Raw genomic sequence first — 23,176 nt, 5'->3', positions numbered from 1 at the left:
CATCCGGTGGTCGTCTCCTCTTCATCACTGTGTCCGCTGCGTAAACTCAGACCTTTGTCTGTCTTTAGTCTTGCTGCCAAGGCGGTTTCTTGTTGACTTGTTTTTGTTGGTTCCTACTGTCCTTGGTTGTTCCCCTCTATCATTTTTGTCTCAGGCCATGGCTCTGCTTCTAAATTCCTTAAGCCCCCTTATCTTGGTTTCAGCCAGCATGTATGTACCCCCTCAGGATGTACCCATCTGACTTATCTCAGCACCTGCTGGGGCATTCTGAAAATACCTTGTTATGTTCAGTTTACAACTCTACTGTTTTTCTCCCAAGGTTAGTAGTTTATAGTTTTACATGAGAAATACATTGTTATGCAGGGTCCCTGCTAGGCTATATAAAATTACTATTCTATCATATTATTCTGTTATATTATTATTATATTATTATAAAGCTACTTGATTTATATTATTTAATTAATTTTATTCTAATTAATCCCTTATCCTTCTAAATATTATCTTCACTGTTCAAGGATGTAACAATATTTATAGGGTATAACTGTTATATGACATAAAATGCTTAATCAATATAATTTTAGAATAACATGATTTTTTGAAAACTAAATATCAACATGAGGTGATTCTTGCTAACTATAAAACTGTAGTCACATAGGCTAAATTTTATATAAAATCTATTTATCCTTAGAGGGAACAGGGAGTTTTAGAATTGTTAAGAAAATACAATATTTCATTTGTTAGAAGTCAGCCTAGCATATCTGGGGTAATTAAGAAAGGTGGCAGAACAAAGGTAGGCCTCAAACACCAGCTGTGAAGATAGGCCCTGAGCCATCACTTTGGAGCCAGAAAATCGAGGAGCAATGCGACCTGCTCTCAAGACTGTATATGGAGATTTTAAGGAGGGGTTCAACCAGTGAATTTGAGGAAGGGGCGCTCCAACGACCCCCAAGACCACCAGAAGACCCTCGACTCAAAAGACTGAGCATGTGCAAGTGGGTGGGGAATATTATAATGATTTCTAGGAAAACTGATGATTATGTATTAGTATTCCAGGAATTATTATTGATTATGCATGAAATCACTGAATATATTCTGTCCAGATTTCCAGACCGGCATGCACGCTAGGTGGAAGGATCCCCCGTGCATCCAGCACTGCAATAAAGAATGCCTGCTTCTTAATGCTACATTGGTGTTAAGGAGATTGATTCCCGATTTCAGTGACCTAACTACACACATTCATGCAATTTCCCATAAATTATTTCCCTATTCTCCACCCCACTGCGCATTCTCAGTCTTTAGAGTCAGTGGTCTCTAAGGGTCCTCTGGAGGGATGAAGTGAATATTCTCCCTTGCTGTGTTTATTAGCTGACCTCTCACTTGTTTCAACTCCTGATTAGTGGGCTCGGGTAGAGACTCTACCACATGGACTTCTTTTTGATATGTGGAGACCGTACATGACCAGGATTGCCCGAAGCCATAAAGGGTGGGCCTTGCACCCTAGGGCGACTGACATTATTCACAGCCAACATTACGTTAGCTGGATGGTTGCGACAAAAACGGTCCCATCACTGACCCACCTGTGACATCCATGCATTTCCTCCCAACTGTCAGGATGATGTGAACACCTGGGACCCGGCAACAATCATTGCTACACCTTTTTTAGCTCCGGGTGTTGCCAGTGCACAAGACCTGATGATACTAAATCGCCTCGGATGTTGGTTAGCAAAATTTAGTAACACTACCAGTATAGCTCTTTCTGATTTGTTACTTGATGTAGATAGTATACGCCATGCTATGCTTCAAAATTGTGCTGCTATTGACTTTTTACTCCTAGCTCATGGACATGGATGTGAGGACTTCCATGGTGTATGTTACATTGTCCTGGTTCTGGCTAGGACAGAGATAATATTCACCTGAGCTGGGAGGAGAACTGGAGCTGGTGGCCCCTATGGCTGGGGCACCCAGCTGGGATAGTTAACTAAATAGCTAACAGCTAGGGTAAGTTTACCCAAATTAGCCAAAGGGCTATTCCATCCCATGTGACATCATGCGCAGTATGTATGTGAGGAGGGTGCTAAAGAGAGCCTCCTGCTATGTGGGAAGAAGCTGGGTGTTGATGTTTGTTGTGAGCCATTGTACTGTATTTGGTTTTTTTCTGTTATCACTCTTAAATTCATTTTTTGTTCCATCTCAACCCATGTGTTCTTGCTGCCTTTTGTTTACCAATTTTCCCTTCTGTCCCACTGGAGGGTGGGGGGAGTGAGAGAGAGAGACTGTGTAGTCTGGTCCAGATCAGAGCTAAACTGTGACAGTTATTTTAGTGCCCAACATTGGGGCTCGAAGAGCTGAGATAACAATAGATCTGACTTCTTATGCTTGAAACAAGTTTGTTTATACACACTTATTGTAATGGTTGTTAGTTATTGGTCATGATGTTGCAGTGGTTATGTTGTTGTGTTGTCTATGCTCCTGTATGTACTATGTGTTCTTGGTGGTGGTGTTTGTTACCTTAGGGAAAATGATGAGAATTATCCTTCTGTTATACTACGCAATATCAATTTATGACATGGTGACATCAATGGCTTTAGAGACAAATTGGTATTCCTATGTGGACATCTTCCCGAATTTTTTCACTTCCAGGATAGCTACACCACTTTTTGAGAACTTTGAATATCTGGGGGATATTCAAGCTACTGTGATGTTGTTGTAATAAGTCTTGAATGTGTGCCAAGTCTTGTTTAGGGCTGCAAAAACACTTTTTGGGAATCTCCTCCTGAGATTTGCCCTAAGGCGTGATAGTAATATGTTGCATGGTATGAGGGGAAAACAAACTGACCTGCAATGTAGGTACTCAAACTCCAGCAACAGGCATTGCAGCCGAATCAGAGGGTGAACCTGTGCGGGTATCAGTTGCCCCTGCACAGAAGAAGGCTTGGAAGAGGAAGTCAGCTCGTTTAGTGAGAGATGAAGAAGCCTCTTCTAAGAGGGAGCAGGAGGAAGAAGAGGAAGATCTATTTGCTTCATGCCAAGGAAGAACTCAGCAGGTGGGCTCTTCCTCAGAGGAAGAACTCCTAAATGAGACAGTAGGCACCTGATCTCTATCCCTGAGTGAGCTGTGAGACATGCAAAAAGATTTTAGCTGTCATCCTGGGGAGGACATTGTCAGCTGGCTGCTATGGTGCTGGGATAATGGGGCCAGTAGCCTGGAATTAGAAGGCAGAGAAGCCAGGCAGCCAGGATCCATTTCTAGAGAAGGGAGCATTGACAAAGCAGTTGGAAAAGGGATACCAGTCCTCAGCCTCTGGAGGCAACTCCTGTCAGGTGTGAAGGAGAGGTATCCTTTCAAGGAGGATGTAAGATGTCACTCAGGCAAGTGGGCCACCATGGAGAGGGGCATCCAGTACCTGAAGGAATTACTGTGCTGGAGGTCATTTATGATGACCTGGACAGTGAGAAGTTATCTCAGGATCCAGATTAAATCAAGTGCATGTGACCCATGTGGCAGAAGTTTGTTTGAAGTGCAGTATAGTCGTATGCCAACTCACTGGCAGTTATGACCTAGAAAGATGGAGGGGAATGCCGGCTCTCTTGCCAGCAAACCAACCCAGGACGCACCGGAGCCGCGCCCCAGGGAAAGCAGGGCATCACACGGATACCGTCAAGCCAAGCCTTCTATGTAATGCTGTGCAACAGAGGGTTAAATACCCGTACACCCGCTATGCACATGAACGCACCCGCCCCCTGTGCCCATGGATCTATCCGTGCCCGCCACGCACCTGCCCCTGCGCCCATGGACTTATCTGTGCCCACCACGTACGTGGACGCACCTGCCCCCTGCACTTGTGGACTCATCCACGTCCAGTGCATGAATCGCCATGGACCACCCCTCCTGCATACATGCAGCCCTGCTAACATTACCCCACAATTCCCCCCCTCTATGCTAAATCATCCTGGTCTAATGGCTGGTACTCTGGGGCGGATGCCGCCATAACATAGTTGATCATGGATAGTTGCCTAGTGACCCCTTAATCATAGCATGCAAGAAAGGTAACAATAACAGAAACAAACAAAGCATTATCAAAGCAACTGCTAGGATCATCAAACCTATAGACACAATATTTCTTAGCCATCTAGGTAAACCGAAGAGGTCTGGAAACTACCCCCAGTCCTTTAGGGCTTTGACGTTGAATACCGACTGGGCAGCATGCACACGCGTCTTCTCCAAGGCCGAGGAGGCGTTCTTGCTGAAGTCCAAACAGCAGTAACCCTGGAGACCTAGGACTCCCTCTAGGTCGCTGCAACCGATGCCAGGCCTTGCAAGGGCATAATCTAACGCCAACTTCATTTGTGTCAGTCCTTCGTCGTGTGCTGCTAAAGCAGTTGCCAGTTCAGATATGGCGAGGGCTGTGCGGTTGGCATTCCCAAGAGCCCAACAGGCCACGCGCTATGCAAACCTGAGTAGAGTCGGCGCAGTTCGTGAACCACTCCCAGAAATTAGCCGTTATCACTGGCACTGGAAGACTCACAATCAGGATCAATCCCACTAGGGTGAGCTGGAGAGTGCCACGCTGCTCGGTTACCCTGCTGATCCTCCAGCCACAGCTGTACCAACCGGGCCAGGATCCATCAGGTCCCCGCACCTGTGGAGATACAAGCATACCCTCGTCCCCATGTTAGCAAATCAGCGGGACCTTCCCAAGGTGGGTCTTCTAGCAGGCAGTACCAGACCTTTCAAAGTGCCTTGCCCCCAAACAGCAGCTGTCACGAGAAAAAAATGGTTTTGGATAGGGGAAACGGATTGGTGGTCAGCAAAGGACATATGATTCGGTACCACAAGCGCTTCACCGACCAAGACCTCCGGCGAAGCCCTCTCTCCCCCCCTCTCTTAAGCACGTTAGCTGTGTGCCCTGATGTAGTATTCTCTGTATCATTTTGTAGGCAGGTGACCAAGCAAGAAATATTAATGATTATACCTAGTATGATGCCTATATAACAATTCCGATTTTAGCCAAGGATAGCAACCACCCAGTTAGGCCACACACAAGCTTAGCCAATAAAGTTACTCATCACACGTTATACATATTCATAACTGCTAAGCAAAACTAAGTTTCACTACCTTCTAGTAATTTTCTACTACAGCATTCTTCTACTATTACAGACATAACAACTCCAGTGACTTTCTTATCTACAAGACCAGTGACTAGTTTTTTGCAAGCCTCTGTTGAAACAAGCCATAAATTCTGCTAACAATGCCTTGTATCTTAAAGCTTCCCTTCTCATTCCATGGCTTTCTTCCAACAAGCATGATTGTATCCCTCTCCCAAGGTCAGTTTGCTTTCACTGACACCGTACTGGCTCAAGAAATACCCACATCTCCCTCTTCTTTGTTTATGAGAAGAGGCTTGTTTCAACGCTTTATCTATTAAAGTCTGCACATATTTCAACACACACACGGAATACAGATCAAAATACATATATAAAAAGCATGAATAAGCATCCTACACCTATTTGTAATAAGCTTTTATCAATCCACCAAAAAGATTTCTGAATATATCAAAATCATCACTTTGTTGCAGTTTTTGTACTCCTTTTTACAAGTTTGGAATACCTTGTGAATAGATTCCGAATGATCAGACAGATTCATGCAGCAAAGCCCATCAAAATCCTGACAACCATGATTTTGTGCTAATAATAAAAAAATCTATTACTGATCTATTCTGTTACCAACTCGAGTATGCCAAAGACACCGCCAAGCAGGAGGGTGATGATCAGCTGGGTCAGAGCAGAGAAAGGAGGCAGGCGCAGCACCTTAAGGGCGTCCCCTGTTGTTAATAAAGTGTGCTCTGGGTCCCTCCCCTCTCCTCCGCTCTGAGCCATCTCTGTTTTTACGCTCAGCAGATTCAGTGAAAGAGTACTGACTAGGTGCTGCTGCATGTGTGGCCAGCACATGCAACAAGGCCTGTCAAATATGTACTCTGCAGGCTAACAACGGTTCTGTTTTGTAAAGTAGTATAGCGTATAGAATCTACATCAATTAACAGTGTTAACAGTACCGATACAATTGCATGCGTTTACTTAGCAAGCCCAAAGCCCAATTTATTTAGCGTAGCTAATGCCTCTTTCCCCGTCGCCTGTAATCGCGCCACTTCCATCACCTCTCCCGGTTTGTTAATCAAGCCCCTTTTCTGCATCCATTGGATGAACTCCATCAACGGTGCCCTACGCACCGGACAATTCACATCTTTACCCAACGCCTTTAATACCTTCACTGTATCAGGGATGGATGCCATCCTAACAGCAGGCAGGCATGACCGCCGCGCAGCCCCAGCTCAAAACCGTCTGGACGTGTCACACATTGAGGTCACCACTTGCCGGCTCTCTTGCCAGCAAACCAACCCAGGACGCACCAGAGCCCCGCCTCGGGGAAAGCAGGGCATCACACGGATACCGTCAAGCTAAGCCTTCAATGTAATGCTGCGCAACACAGGGTTAAATACCCGTACACCTGCTACGCACGCGAACGCACCCGCCCCCTGCGCCCATGGATTTATCCGTGCCCGGGCACCTGCCCCTGCGCCCATGGACTTATCCGTGCCCACCACGTACATGGACGCACCTGCCCCCTGCACTTGTGGACTCATCCACGTCCAGTGCGTGAATTGCCACGGACCGCCCCTCCTGCATACATGCAGCCCTGCTAACGTTACCCCACAGGGAAGAAACAGTGGATGAACTGGCTGGCTGACTCCGGCAGTACAAGGAAAGCCTGTCTTCCTCCCTAAGGGCCTGCGTCCTGGCTGTGGAGAAACTGTCCCAGGAGTTCCAGCAATTCAAAGCAGATATGTCCCATTCCCCACTGGTATGAGCCAATATTTCAGCTATTAGGAGTAAACGTTTCCCTGCTCAAGAGAGACAGTACATGCAGTGGGGTACCCTGTGGTTTACCTTGCGTGACCAAGGAGAGGACATGAGGGAGTGGGATGAGAAACCTGCCTCGGCCCTAGAGACATGGGTACGTGAGTTGTGGGGAATAACAATTGCAAATGGAGGTTCTCCCTGGAAAATTGCTTCATCGGTCTCCAATAGGCGGAGTAGAAGGAATAGCTTCAGTTCTGACCCTCTTGAAGGGACCTCTCATGCATATTGAAAAAAAATGAACAATGAATACTGTGGCCAGGATTAGAGGGGCCCTGGCTCCGGCCAGGTAGAGGAGAGGGACAACAGAGTTTATTGGACTGTGTGGATCCGATGGCCTGGCACATCAGACCCACAAGAGTATAAAGCTCTAGTGGACACTGGTGCACAATGTACCTTGATGCCATCAAGATATAATGAGGCAGAACCCATTTGTATTTCTGGAGTGACAGGAGGATCCCAACAGCTGTCTGTATTGGAGGCTGAAGTGAGCCTAACAGGGAATGAGTGGCAAAAGCACCCCATAGTGACTGGCCCAGATGCTCCATGCATTCTTGGTATAGATTACCTCAGAAGGGGGTATTTCAAGGACCCAAAAGGATACCGGTGGGCTTTTGGCGTAGGTGCTTTGGAGATGGAGGAAATTATACAGTTGTCCACCTTGCCTGGTCTGTCAGAGGATCCTTCTGTTGTTGGGCTGTTGAGGGTTGAAGAACAACAGATGCCAATTGCTACCACAACTGTGCACCGGCGGCAGTATCGCACCAACTGAGACTCCATAATCCCCATCCATAAGCTGATTCGTTGGCTGGAGAGCCAGGGAGTGATCAGCAAGTCCTGCTCACCTTTTAACAGTCCCATATGGCCAGTGAGAAAATCAAGTGGAGAGTGGAGGTTAACAGTGGACTATCACGGCCTGAATGAGGTTACACCACTGCTGAGTGCTGCTGTGCCAGACATAGAATCATAGAATGGTTAGGATTGGAAGGGACCTTCAAAGGTCATCTAGTCCAACCTCCCTGCAAGGAGCAGGGACATGTTAGATCTTCAGTATGAACTGGAATCCAAGGCAGCCAAGTGGTATGCTACCATTAATATTGCCAACGCGTTTTTCTCAATCCCATTGGTAGCAGAATGCAGGCCACAGTTTACTTTGACTTGGAGGGGCATCCAGTACACCTGGACTCGACTGCCCCAGGGGTGGAAACACAGCCTCACTATTTGCATGGGCTGACCAAGACAGCACTGGAAAAGGGTGGAGCTCCAGAGCACCTGCAATAATTGTGTGGGGCAATACAGCATCAAAAGCTTTTGAAAAAGGGGAGAAAAAAATTAAAATGCTCCTGAAAGCTGGTTTTGCAGTAAAAAAAAAGTAAGGTCAAAGGACCTGCATGAGAGACCCAGTTTTTAGGGGATAAAATGGCAAGATGGACGTCATCAAATTCCAGTAGATGTGGTCAACAAAATAACAGCTATGGCTGTGCCAACTGACACAAAGCAAACACAGGCCTTCTTGGGCGTTGTGGGTTTCTGGAGAATGCATATTCCAAATTACAGTATGATTGTAAGCCCTCTGTATAAACTAACCCAAAAGAAGAATGATTTTAAATGGGGCCCTGAACAACAGCGAGCCTTTGAACAAATAAAACAAGAGATTGTTCATGTGGTAGCCCTTGGGCCAGTCCAGACAGGGCAAGAGCTAAGAAATGTGCTCTACACTGCAGCTGGGGAGAATGGCCCTACCTGGAGTCTCTGGCAGAAAGCGCCAGGGGAAACCCGCGGTCGACCCCTTGGGTTTTGGAGCCAGGGATATAGAGGATCTGAGGCCTGCTATATTCCAACCGAAAAAGAGATACTGGCAGCATATGAAGGAGTTTGAGCTGCTTCAGAGGTGGTTGGTACTGAAGCACAGCTCCTCCTGGCACCCCGACTGCCAGTGCTGGGCTGGATGTTCAAAGGAAGGGTCCCTTCTATGCATCATGCAACGGATGCTACATGGAGCAAGCGGGTTGCACTGCTCACACAGCGGGCTCGAATAGGAAACCCCAATTGCCCAGGAAAGTAATCGCAGACTGGCCAAAAGGCAAAGATTTTGGAAAGCCACCAGAGGAAGAGGTGATGCGTGCTGAGGAGGCTCCACCATATAACGACCTCCCAGAAAATGAGAAGCGGTATGCCCTGATGGGTCCTGTCATATTGTAGGAAAACATTGGAAGTGGAAAGCTGCTGTGTGGAGTCCTACAAGATGAGTTGCAGAAGCCACTGAAGGCCAAGGTGAATCAAGTCAATTTGCAGAGGTGAAAGCCATCCAGCTGGCTTTAGATATTGCTGAACAGGAAAAATGGCCTGTGCTCTATCTCTACACTGACTCATGGATGGTGGCAAATGCTCTGTGGGGGTGGTTAAAGCAGTGGAAGCAGAGCAACTGGCAGCATAGGGGCAAACCCATCTGGGCTGCTTCATTATAGCAATATATTGCTGCCTGGTTAGAGAATCTGGTACGTCATGTAGATGCCCATGTACCCAAGAGTTGAGCCACTGAAGACCATCAAAACAACCAGCAAGTGGATCAAGCTGCTAAAATTGAAGTGGCTCAAGCTGCTAAAATTGAAGTGGCTCAGGTGGATCTGGACTGGCAGCATAAGGGTGAATTATTTTTAGCTCGGTGGGCCCATGATACCTCAGGCCATCAGGGGAGAGATGCAACATACAAATGGGCTCGTGATTGAGGGGTGGATTTAACCATGGACACTATTGCACAGGTTATCCACTAATGTGAAACGTGCTGCATTTAAGCAAGCCAAGCGGTTAAAGCCTCTGTGGTATGGAGGATGATGGTTGAAAAATTAATATGGAGAGGCCTGGCAAATTTATTACATCACGCTCCCACAAACTCGCCAAGGCAAACGCTATGTGCTTACAATGGTGGAAACAACCATTGGGTGGCTAGAGACACATCCCGTACCCCATACCACTGCCTGAAACACTATCCTGGGCCTGGAGAAGCAAGTCTTATGGCGACATGGCACTCCAGAAACAATTGAATCGGACAATGGGACCCATTCCCGAAACAACCTCCTAGACACCTGGGCCAAAGAGCACGACATCAAGTGGGTATATCACATCCCTTATCATGCACCCGCCTCTGGAAAAATTGAAAGGTACAATGGACTGCTGAAAACTACACTGAAAGCGCAACGGGTGGTGGAACCTTCCAACATTGGGATACACATTTAGCAAAAGCCACTTGGTTAGTCAACACTTGGGGATCCACCAATCGAGCTGGCCCTGCCCAATCTGAACTTCTACATACTGTAGAAGGGGATAAAGTCCTTGTGGTGCATGTAAGGAATATCCTGGGGAAGACAGTCTGGGTTATTCCTCACCTGGGCAAAGGAAAACCCATGCATGGGATTGCTTTTGCTCAAGGACCTGGATGTACTTGGTGGGTGATGCGGGAGGACGGGGAAGTCCAATATGTACCTCAAGGAGATATGATTTTAGTTGAAAAGAGCCAATAATTTGAACTGCTTTATGTTGATTACTTTATAGTACTGTATGTCATTACCTATCTAGCTGTTATATGTCCCTCTTTGCTTCCCCCTGTTTCATCCCCTGAGAGACTTATGTTGTATCAAAAGTATTATAGTAAAATCACCTCGATCAACAAAGAATGAGCTTTGATAAAACAGAAAAATGCAGCAGAGATGGAACAAGAACTGGCTCTTGCAACTAGCACTTAGCAACAGATCTTCAGTCTGCAGACTATGAACATGCTAAAGCAGTCACACCAGATACACTACCTGAGCAAACATTGCGTTGTCTGTTCTACGTTGAGAGACTGTGATGACAGATGGAGCCCAAAGTTATGGACTGGATAAACTCAACAGACCTTTTGGAGGGATGGGCCATAGACTAAGGGAGTTACATCTGTGTGTATGTATATAAGTAGATCAAAGAAAGAAAAAGGTGATGATTAATTGGAAAGTGTAGGATCTGGGCATGATGTAGATGGTATGGAATAAGGCGTGGATAATGTCCTGGTTCTGGCTAGGATAGAGTTAATATTCACCTGAGCTGGGTGGAGAACTGGAGCTAGTAGCCCCTATGGCTGGCACACCCAGCTGGGATAGGTTACTAATTACCCAACAGCTGGGCTAATTTTACCCAAATTGGCCAAAGGGCTATTCCATCCCATGTGACATCATGCTCAGTATATAAGTGAGGAGGGTGTTAAAACAGGTCTTTTCCTCTTTGGGAGGAAACTGTTTTTTCGGATTTGTTATGAGCCATTATACTATATTTGTTTTCTGTCACTTTTTTTTTTTTTCCCTTCTGTTATTGCTGTTAAATTTATTTTTTGTTTCATCTCACCCCAAATGCTTTTGCTGCCTTTTGTTTATCAATTCTCCCTTCTGTCCCACTGGAGGGTGGGGGAGTGAGACTGTGTAGTCTGGTCCCAATCAAGGCTAAACTACGACATGCATGAACTTAAGTGACTGTTCAAAGTCCATCCATGCACAATTGCGGGAGATACGCAGATTGAACCAGCAATTAGTGGAAACAACTGGATGGAACCTGTTTGCTGGACGGACATAGGAGTGGAGTTGGTTAAAACAGTTACTGTTTATCTTGTGTTTAGGTGGCATTTGTTTGCTATGCCTGGTTAGTTGTATACTACGTCTAGTACACATGTCTACGGCCACTGGGGGATATTACAAGCTGCACACAGCTGTGAGTATGTGACCCCAGAGAGGGGAGCCAGGAGAGTGGTTATCTCAGAGAGGGGAACTAGAGGGGTTGTTATTGAGCAGTATGATGTTGCTATCCAGGAACCGCTGTTAGCCAGCAGGGCACATACTTGGCAGGCCTTGCTGCATGCGCTGGCCACGCGTGCATCAACACCTGGTCAGTACTCTTCCACTAAATCTGCTGAGAGTATAAGAGGTGGCTCGGAGCAGAGGAGAGAGAAAGGACCCAGAGCACACTCTACGAACAACAGGGGATGTCCTGAAGGTGCTGCGCCTGCCTCCCTTCTCTGCTCTGACCCTGCTAATAATCATCCTCCTATTTGGCGGTGTCTCCAGCGTAGTTGGGTTGGTAAGACTCTCATAAAGGGAAAACAATACGCTGGTAACTGCTTATGCTAGGAACTGTAACTGCTTATGCTAGTAATTGCTTATACAAGGCTATAACAGGGCAATAAGTACTGTTGTGCTTTTAAATATATGTTCAGTGAACTTTGTGCATAGGAATCCTACGAACCGGTTACACTAGGGTAAAAGAACTTTGAACTTTTCTGGGACTGGACAGGTTGTTGTCGCCTATGGATTTATAATTATGCACTGTTAGCGAAACCTTTACATGAACTATTGAAAGATAATCAGAAACAATTAAACTGGACTGATGAGGCCAAAAGAGCATTTAAAGAGTTGAAATTAGAATTGATGAGAGTCCCTACTTTGGGCTTGCCCGATGTAACTAAACTTTTTGGGTTGTTTGCATATGAAAAAGAAGGAGTGGCCCTGGGAATTTTAGCCCAAAGATTGGGACCCTTCAATTGAGCAGTAGCATATTTTTCCAAACAATTGGATGAAGAAGACTGGAAAAAAGGGAGCATAAACCCCATTTTTTAAAAGGGGAACAAGGAGGACCCGAGCGACTACAGGCTAGTCAGCCTCACCTCTGTGCCTGCAAGCTCATGGAGCAGATTCTCCTGGAAACTATGCTAAGGCACATGGAGAGCAAGGAGGTGGTTCGTGACAGCCAACATGGCTTCACCAAGGGCAGATCGTGCCTGACCAATTTGGTGGACTTCTATGACGGGGTGACAGCATCGGTGGACAAGGGACGAGCAACGGACATCATCTACCTGGACTTGTGCAAGGCATTTGACACTGTCCCGCACGACATCCTTCTCTCTAAACTAGAGAGACATGGGTTTGATGGACAGACCACTCGGTGGATAAGGAGTTGGCTGGATGGCTGCACTCAGAGAGTGGTGGTCAACGGCTCAATGTCCATGTGGAGACCGGTCACGAGTGGCGTCCCTCAGGGGTCCGTGCTGGGCCTGGCCCTGGTCAACATCTTTATCGGTGACATGGACAGTGGGATAGAGTGCACCCTCAGCAAGTTCGCCGATGACACCAAGCTGTGTGGTGCTGTCAACACACTGGAAAGGAGGGATGCCATCCAGAGGGACCTTGACAGGCTGGAGAGGTGGGCCTGTGCAAGCCTCATGAAGTTCAACCAGGCCAAGTGCAAGGTCCTGCACCTGGGTCATGGCAATCCCAGGCACAAATACAGGCTGGGCGGAGAATGCATCAAGACCAGCCCTGAGGAGAAGGACTTAGGAGTGCTGGTGGATGAGAAGCTCAACATGAGCAGGTAATGCGCCCTTGTGGCCCAGAAGGCCAACCTCATCCTGGGCTGCATCAAGAGGAGCATGGCCAGCAGTTCGAGGGAGGTGATTCTCCCCCTCTACTCTGCCCTGGTGAGACCCCACCTGGAGTACTGCGTCCAGTTCTGGAGCCCCCAACATAAGAAGGACATGGACCAGTTGGAAAGGATCCCGAGGAGGGCCACAAAGATGATCAGAGGGCTGGAGCACCTCTCCTATGAGGACAGGCTGAGAGAGTTGGGGCTGTTCAGCCTGGGGAAGAGGAGGCTCCAGGGAGACCTTATAGCGGTCTTCCAATACCTCAAGGAGACCTACAAGAAAGATGGGGAAAGGCTGTTCAGTAGGGCCTGTTGTGATGGGACTAGGGGTAATGGTTTTAAAATAGAGGGAGGTAGATTTAGCTATTAGGAAAAAATTTTTTTACAATGAGAGTTGTAGAGCACTGGAACAGGTTGCCCAGAGAGGTGGTGGAAGCCCCATCTCTGGAAACGTTCAAGGCCAGGCTGGATGAGGCTCTGAGCAACCTAATCTAGTTGGGGATGTCCCTGCTCCTTGCAGGGGGGTTGGACTAGATGACCTTTGAAGGTCTCTTCCAACCCTAACCATTCTATTATTTTAAGTCAGCAAAGGATGGCCAGGATGCCTCCGGGCAGTGGCACCTGTCATCGTAATTATTCAAGAGGCTCCCACGTTTACCCTGCGGCAGAAAGTGATTGTTCACACTTCCCATATAGTAACTTCTGTTTTAGAACAAAAAAGCGGACATTGGTTATCCTCGTCAAGATCTTTAAAATATCAGGCATTCCTAATGGAGCAGGATGATGTGGAAATTGTTACGTCTACAATAGTTAACCCTGCCTCTTTTCTATGTGATAAATAGGAAACTGATCCCCTTGTACGACTGCATAGAAACAACTGAAACTGTCTATGCAAATAGACCTGGCCTGAAGGAAGAACCATTGGAAGAAGCCAACCATACGTAGTATACGGATGGAAACAACTTTGTGAGGAATGTGGTCTGAATGGCCGGATATACGGTGACAACAACAGATCAGGTGATAAAAGCAAAATCCTTCCCAAAAGGTACATCAGCACAGAGGGGGGAGATAATCGCATTAGTGAGAGTACTGGAGCTCACTGAAGGACTGCGAGTAAATATATGGACAGATTCAAAGCATGCCTTTGGTATATGTTCTGGTTTTGTTTGGTGAGGAGGGGCTAAGGTGGTAGCTTCTGTAGGAAACTGCTAGAAGTCGCTCCCCTTTGTTCAGTGGACTCGGCCAGGCCTAGGGCGGACTCGCTGCTGGCCAAGGCTGAGCCAATTGGTAGCAGAATGTTCCCTGATAACGCCTCTGCGATAACATATTTAAGAAGGGGAAAACAGAAAAAAAAAAAAAAAAAAAAGAGGGAGAGAAGATGTGAAGCAGCTGAACAGGGGAAGAGAGGGGGAGGGGTGAGCCTTGTGGGCCTTGCAGGCCTCACCCTCTGGCCTCCTGCCGGGCAGCCAACTGGGCCCAACTCGGCCCAGCCTGGCTGCAAGAAGTGGAGAGGAGATGAGAAGTGAATAAGATGTAAAAAGGATCCTGAGAGGTGTCTGCCAGCCTGTTGTGAGGAACAACTGCAGACGCCAAGGTCAGTTCAGAAGGAGGGGGAGGAGTAATGCAGCTCCTGGCCAAGATTCCCCTGCAGCCTGTGGTGATGACCATGGTGGAGCAGGTTGTCCCCCTGCAGTACATGGAGGTCCATGGAGGGGCAGAGATCCACCTGCAGCCCATGGAGGACCCCATGCTGGGGCAGGTGGAGGCCTGAAGGAGGCTGTGGCCTGTGGAGGGCCTGCTGGGGCAGCTGTTCTGGAGGGACTGCACCCCGTGGAAGAGATGACCCACACCGGAGCAGTTTCACAAAGGACTGTGGCCCATGGGAGGGACCCCACGCTGGAGCAGAGGAGGAATGTGAGGAGTTCTTCCCCCGATGACGAAGTAGCAGCGTAAAACAACGCGTGATGAACTTACTGTGACCCCCATTCCCTCTTCCCCTCTGTGCCGCTCGGGGGGGGGGGGGGGGGGAGAAGGTAGTAGAGATAATGTTAAGCCCGGGAAGAGTGAGGGGTGGGGGGAGGTTATCTTGTTCCCTGTCTCATTCTCCTGCTAGTTTTAGAAATAAATGAATACTTTTTCCCAAGTCGAGTCTGTTTTGCCCATGACGGTGACTTTAAGTATTTCTCCCTGTCCTTATCTCAAACCTCGAGATGTTTTTTCCTTATATCATGTCCCCCTATTCTCTCGGAGGGTGGGGGGAGCGAGAGAGAGACTGCATAGTCTGGTCCCGATCGGGGCTGAACTACGACAGTTATTTTGGCGCCCAACGTGGGGCTCGAGGAATTTGAGATAAGGATTGAATTTAATTGGGAGTAATAACAGGCAAAACAGGGACTGAACTCGATAAAAGAGCGAGTCTCGTGGACATTCACTTCTCCAGTGTCCCCTTTGTTTACACCTTGCACACTGGTCCTTTTCCAAAGGTCTCCTGGGTTCCACACCTCTAGATCCCTTATACTCTTCTGTAGTGCCGCTACCAGCATCCATTTATCCTTCCTCCGATCCTCCTCTTCTCTATTGCTAAACACTCTCCAAGCTTCATCTAACAGTGTCTCCAAATTTCTGCTCTCTGTCGGTCTTAATTTCTGCAACTTCCTCCGAATATCACTTGCTGACTGTCCTATAAATAGAAGCTCCTACTGGTGGTTTATAATGCTCCAGCAGGTCTCCCATCCCAGGACCCCTTATTTTCCCCAACTTTGTACATCTCTGCCCTATGCTGCATGCCGAGCAACACCTCTTCATCTTTCCTTTTCCCTCTTTCTTATTTTCCTTCTCCAAAGCCATCACCATTGGGTCCTGTAGGGGTACTAATCCACAGTCCATTTGATATTCGGGATGATTCTGGATGGTGAAAAACATGTCCGCATATGAGACCTCATCCCATTTCCCTTCTCTCCTCAAAACCAACATCAATTGCAGCAAGGTATTATAATTCAATGTTCTGTTAAAGGGCCATTTCTCCTCATCATCTAATTTATACAAAGGCCACCATTGATTACAATACTTTTAAAAAGTCTTTTTGTTTACACTTCCCCCTGGCAGCTTCCCTATCTCCTTCCAGTGAGCTAGAATGCAGCCCAGAGGGCTCCTTTTCACTATTCTGCCACTTTGTTTGCCTCCCATAAAAGACACTCTGCTTATTCTTCAGCCAAAGAATACAACCTGATTAAATTGACAACAATAATACCTTATCCAAGGCCAAACATACAATGGCGTACTCACCCCACAGCGAATGCACCTCAATTCAAGACAATTACTGAGACGACATTCCTGAAATTCCTGTCTCCCGTTAAAAGAAATAAGGTACTTATGACACTTCAAACTTAGCACGAACAAACAAGCAACAGCGGGCAGGCACTACTGTCCATGCTCCACACCAAATAAAGCCGGCACTACTCCACTCTACACTTCCTCCCATATACCACTGGCATTCTTACTGATTCCTTACACCTTTTAAGTTCCCACCTGCCTGCTCTCTTGCCAGCAAACCAACCCAGGACGCACCAGAGCCCCGCCCCGGGGAAAGCAGGGCATCACACGGATACCGTCAAGTTAAGCCTTCAATTTAATGCTGCGCAACACAGAGTTAAATACCCGTACACCCGCTACGTACGTGAACGCACCCACCTCCTGCACCCGTGGATCTATCCACGCACACGACCGCACCTGCCCCTGCGCCCATGGACTTATCCATGCCCACCATGTACATGGGCACACCTGCCCCCTGCACCCATGGACTTATCCGTGCCTAGCGCGCGAATCACTGCAGACCGCCCCTCCTGCATACATGCAGCCCTGCTAACCTGTTACCCCACAATTCCCCCCCTCTATGCCAAATCATCCTGGTCTAATGGCTGGCACTCTGGGGCGGATGCCGCCATAACATAGTTGATCATGGATAGTTGCCTAGTGACCCCTTAATCATAGCATGCAAGAAATGTAACAATAACAGAAACAAACAAAGCATTATCAAAGCAACTGCTAGGATCCTCAAACCTATAGACACAATATTTCTTAGCCATCTAGGTAAACCGAAGAGGTCTGGAAACTACCCCCAGTCCTTTAGGGCTTTGACGTTGAATACTGACGGGGCAGCATACACACACGTCTTCTCCAAGGCCGAGGAGGCTTTCTTGCTGAAGTCCAAACAGCAGTAACCCTGGAGACCTAGGACTCCCTCTAGGCTGTTGCAACCGATGCCAGGCCTCGCAAGGGCATAATCTAATGCCAACTGCATTTGTGTCAGTCCTTCGTCGTGTGCTGCTAAAGCAGTCGCCAGTTCAGATATGGCGAGGTCTGTGTGGTTGGCATTCCCAAGAGCCTAACAGGCCACGCGCTATGCAAACCTGAGTAGAGTCGGCGCAGTTCGTGAACCACTCCCAGAAATTAGTCGTTATCACTGGCACTGGAAGACTCACAATCAGGATCAATCCCACTAGGGTGAGCTGGAGAGCGCCGCGCTGCTTGGTTACCCTGCCGATCCTCCAGCCATGGCTGTACCAACCAGACTGGGATCCATCAGGTCCCCGCACCTGTGGAGATACAAGCATACCCTCATCCCCATGTTAGCAAATCAGTGGGACCTTCCCAACGTGGGTCTTCTGGCAGGTGGTACCAGACCTTTGGGAATGCCTTGCCCCCAAACAGTGGCTGACACGAGGAAAAACGGTTCTGGATAGGGGAAACGGATTGGGGGTTAGCAAAGGATATATGATTCAGTACCACAAGCGCTTTATCGACTAAGACCTCTGGCGAACCCCTCTCTCCCCCCTCTCTTAAGCACGCTAGCTGTGCTTTCAGGGTTTTGTGCACGCATTCTACAATCGCTTGCTTGGTGCTGTTCAGAGGAATGCCAAACATATGGCGGACTCCCCACGTCTGCAGGAAGTGGCGAAATACCCGTGATCGATAATTCGGCCCATTGTCAGTCTTTATCTCCCGAGGTACCCCTAGGCAAGCAAAAGCCCGGTTCTGGTGTAGGATGGATTTCTGTGTCGTGGACGTCGTGAATGGACATGCGAAAAGAGCTCGGGAGCAAGTGTCGACCGAAACATGAATGTATTTGAGACAGCCAAATGGCACATACTCTGTGATATCCACTTGCCATACCTGGTTCGGAGCATACCCCCGGGGTTAATGCCTGGGTAGTGTAAGGCCTGGTTTGGCTTTGCTGCTTGGCATGCTGAACAGGCTGCCACTACAGCCCGAGCCTGTGAGATGGGCAGTCGGAACTGACGTACTATGGCGTGCGCGCCCTGATGTAGTATTCTCTGTATTGCTTTTGTAGGCAGGTGACCAAGCACGGAATGTTCATGATTATACCTAGTATGATGCCTAGTATCACAATTCCGATTTTAGCCAAGGATAGCAACCACCCAGTTATGCCACACACAAGCTTAGCCAATAAAGTTACTCATCACACGTTATACATATTCATGACTGCTAAGCAAAGCTAAGTTTCACTACCTTCTAGTAATTTTCTACTATGGCATTCTTCTCCTATTACAGACATAACAACTCCAGTAACTTTCTTATCTACAAGGCCAGTGACTAGTTTCTTTTTTGCAAGCCTCTGTTGAAACAAGCCATAAATTCTGCTAACAATGCCTTGTATCTTAAAGCTTCCCTTCTCATTCCATGGCTTTCTTCCAGCGAGCATGATTGCATCCCTCTCCCAAGGTCAGTTTGCTTTCACTGACACCGTACTGGCTCAAGAAATACCCACATCTCCCTCTTCTTTGTTTATGAGAAGAGGCTTGTTTCAACGCTTTATCTATTAAAGTCTGCACATATTTCAACACACACACGGAATAAAGATCAAAATACATATATAAAAAGCATGAATAAGCATCCTACACCTATTAGTAACAAGCTTATATCAAGTCACCAAAAGATTTCTGAATATATCAAAATCACCACTTTGTTGCAGTTTTTGTACTCCTTTTGCAAGTTTGGAATACCTTGTGAATAGATTCCGAATGATCAGACAGATTCATGCAGCAAAGCCCATCAAAATCCTGACAACCATGATTTTGTGCTAATAATAAAAAAATCTATTGCTGATCTATTCTGTTACCAACCCGACTACGCCAAAGACACTGCCGAGCAAGAAGATGATTATCAGCCGGGTCAGAGCAGAGAAAGGAGGCAGGCGCAGCACCTTCAGGGCGTCCCCTGTTGTTAATAGAGTGTGCTCTGGGCCCATCCTCTCTCCCCGCCTCTGAGCCAGCTCTGTTTATACCCTCAGCAGATTCAGTGAAAGAGTACTGACTAGACGTTGCTGCACGCGTGGCCAGTGCACACAACAAGGCCTGACTAGACGTTGCTGCACGCCTGGCCAGCGCACACAACAAGGCCTGTCAAATATGTGCTCTGCAGGCTAACAGCGGTTCTGTTTTGTAAAGTAGCATAGCGTATAGAATCTACATCAGTTAACAGCATTGATAGCACCAATGCAGTGTATGCATTTGCTTAGCAAGCCAATGGCCCAATTTATTTAGCGTAGCTAATGCCTAGGCACTTGCCACACCAGGTGCAAAGATTGAAGCAGCAATAAGTTCACTTGGTTTCCAAAACTCTGTATTATCTTGGCAATCAGATTCAAAACTATGTGTACTTCGTTTAGGTCTTTTATGCTGTCTGGATTTTTATATGTGCTCGCGTGATTACACCATGCTGTGCCATTGCAATGTATAGGTCTTAAAGCATTTACAATCATTACCCCTCTAGTAACGTTAGCTCCTAAATAGTTAAAGAAAATAGACAGAAGTCCATCTTTACTGACCCCAAAAGTTCCATCTTTTGTAATTTAGCACTCAGCACTCACGGCTGCTGTTGTTTTACACATAGTTGCCGTCCTACCGCTACCTGATCTGGCAGATTGACCAAGCATGTTCTGAAAGGCTTATTTGAAGATGATACAGACAGACAAATGGCACCACACCCTGTGGCACCAGCCATAGTTACCCACACGTTTGTTCTTTCTGTGACTGATGTCCATGGAGCTGCCACACAGCTTGTTAGCAATCCAACGAACGCAAGTCAGCTTGGTGCACTGGTCGTACCCATCGTGCAGGGATCCACTTGTTCACTGCTCCTGTAGAGACACAAGCATATCCTTTCCCCCACATCATAAGAGGGAATGGTCCTACCCAATCACCTGTTTCCAGATTCTTATTTTCACTCCAACATTTTTTTTTCTTTTGAAACTGGTCATACAACAAAAGATTATTAATTTCCTTTAACATTGTCCATTCAGTGCATTGTATTACGTTGACCACATAGGCAGAATCGGAGACAATATTGAGGGATTCATCTTTTCAGTTATACACAGTTCATACCTCGAAGGAGATGGTAACCCCTGTTGCAAAGATCCCATAGCCTCAATTACTGAATTTACTGCCCTTAAATCCTGTAAGAGTCGTCATTTACCTGATTTGTCTGTATTACAAACACAGGTGTATTCTAGGAACTGTCTGTTGGCTTTGTATGTCCAAGCTGTAATCGCTCGTCAACTCACTCATTCAAATGGTGCAGCTTTTCTCTTGCTAAAGGCCACTGGTCAACTCAGACGGGAGTATCTGTAACCAGGGCAGGTTTTGGGTAAGCTGCCCCCGCCCCGCCGGATGGGGCGGGGGGGGGGGGGGGGGGGGGGTCACTCCTGGCGGCGGCCGCAGCAAGAGATCCTTAAAGCCACCGTCACAGGCAAAACAAACACGACCTGGGGAAAACTATTACCAAAACCAAAGCAGGACAATGAGAAAGGGAACAAGACAACCTCTCCCCACCTCCCCCCTCTATGCTGAATCATTCTAGCCTAAAGTTGAAATTTCCAAAACAAAATTTAAAATTTTCTTAAACCACTCATCTATAGTTCTATTAAGTACATAGCCAAAAGTCTTATGCTGTATTCCCGAGTAAACTGATGGGTGTGTTTCCCAATTAAATTGAAAGCATCATAGAAAAAAATAAATGTTTTTCAAATCAAAAGGCACAGTCAATAACAAATAATTAGCAGTTATTTGCTTCATTTCATCTATCTGGAGCTGCTTTGCCACAGGCGCTTGTTCTGCCAACTCCACCTTTGCATTCAGTTGTTCCACCACAACTTTATCCACTCTGTGCAGCTCTTTGAGTTTCATTTCATCAATGGTTTTCATTGCCTTGGTGAGTTCAGGAAGGAGTTTGCTATTTGTATCCTGCAAGCTACTATATCTCGCCTTTTCTTCATGTGCCTTGGCTTGTTCCAGCTTGACCTCTGCCTGCATGCTCTCCACCTGAAGTTCCAGCTTCTTGATGGTGTATATTAGCTGCTGCTTCTCCTCCAGTTCTGATGCAGCAGCTGAGCTTTTTCTTCCCAGTACTTGGCACTTTTCTTGAAGCTGCTTCTGAATCAATTCTGCTTCTTTTACCTTCTCATGGGCTTCCTGAAGCTCTTTAAACAGAGCACAAACTTGCAAACTCAGAGTTTCTACTTCACTGCCAACAGCCTCTGAACTCTCCTCTGCTTGCTCTTCAGTTTGTGTCCCACTCTTCAGGCAGTTGCTGGTTTTCTTCTCCAGTTTTGACAGTCTCTCTTTGTGATTCTGCAGCTCCTTCTCAAGTTCTTCCCTCTTCTGAGTTTCATTTCTAAGGCAGTAGAGCAGTTGGCTTACAATTAGCTCCTCAGACTGCAGATTCTTTCATTCGTCGGCAGTTTTGCTCCTGCTGTAGATATCAATGTTACTGGTCATTTCACCACTATTCTCTTGATGTTCCTTTGCAGCTCTATTTATTTCTCCTTCCTTCATCCCAATCTCCACAAAGGAATCCTCTGCTGAGATGTTCAGCTTGACCTGCAGATCTGAAATGATGCCTAGCATATTGGCCTTCTCAGCCTGGAGCCGGTGCACCTGGGATATCAGCTGCCTCATTTCCTTCTCAGGAGCCATGCAGCCCTCCATTTCAGCTCCTCCTCTTTCCTTTAAGTTCTGAAGGTGTTGTTGTAGCTTTTCATTTTCCATGCACTTGTCTAGCAAGCACTGCTTAACTTCCTTAAGCTTTAACTCATAAAATTCTCGTTCTTCTTTCTGCTTCTCTCGACAGATGGAAAGTTCCTCGTACCGGTCCTTCACAGCTTGGTTATGCAACTGTCCTGGTTTTGGCAGGGATGGAGTTAATTTTTCCTCTCAGTAGCTGGTATGTTTTGGATTTTGTGTGTGAAGAATGTTCATAAACACCCTGATGATACCAGTTGTTGTGAATGAGACCAAGGACACCGTCCTGCTTTCCAAGTCTCGCTAATTTGCAGATGCAGGAAGCTGGGAGAAAGACAGACAGAATAATTGATCCAAACTGGCCAAAGAGAGTATTCCATGCCATAAACGTCATGCTCAGTATATAAGTGGGGGCAGGCGAGGGTGGGTATCTGCCTTCCTGGCATCCATCCTTCCTGCTTGTTTTTGCTGGCATCGTTCCCCCTACCTTGCTGGCTCCCTTTTGCTCCTTTGCTTGCTGCTCGGGTTTGTTTCCGTGATCGCTGCTCGGGACGGGCTGTATCGGTCATTGGGACATCGGGTGGTGAGAAAACACATATTGTTCACTTTGTATATTTTTTAATATCCTTATATTCTGTTATTATTGTAGTTTTCCCTTTTATTTTAGTAAATTGTCTTCATCTCAACCCACGAGTTCTCCTTCCTTCCCAATTCTCTCCCCTATCCCCCTGGGGAGGGGGAGAGTGAGCGAGAAGCTGTGTGGTGATTTGGGCTAAACCATCACA

The sequence above is a fragment of the Chlamydotis macqueenii genome, chromosome W, assembly GCF_036417535.1.
Source record: "Chlamydotis macqueenii isolate bChlMac1 chromosome W, bChlMac1.mat, whole genome shotgun sequence".
Lineage (NCBI taxonomy): Eukaryota > Metazoa > Chordata > Aves > Otidiformes > Otididae > Chlamydotis > Chlamydotis macqueenii.
This window is presented reverse-complemented; position numbering follows the sequence as displayed.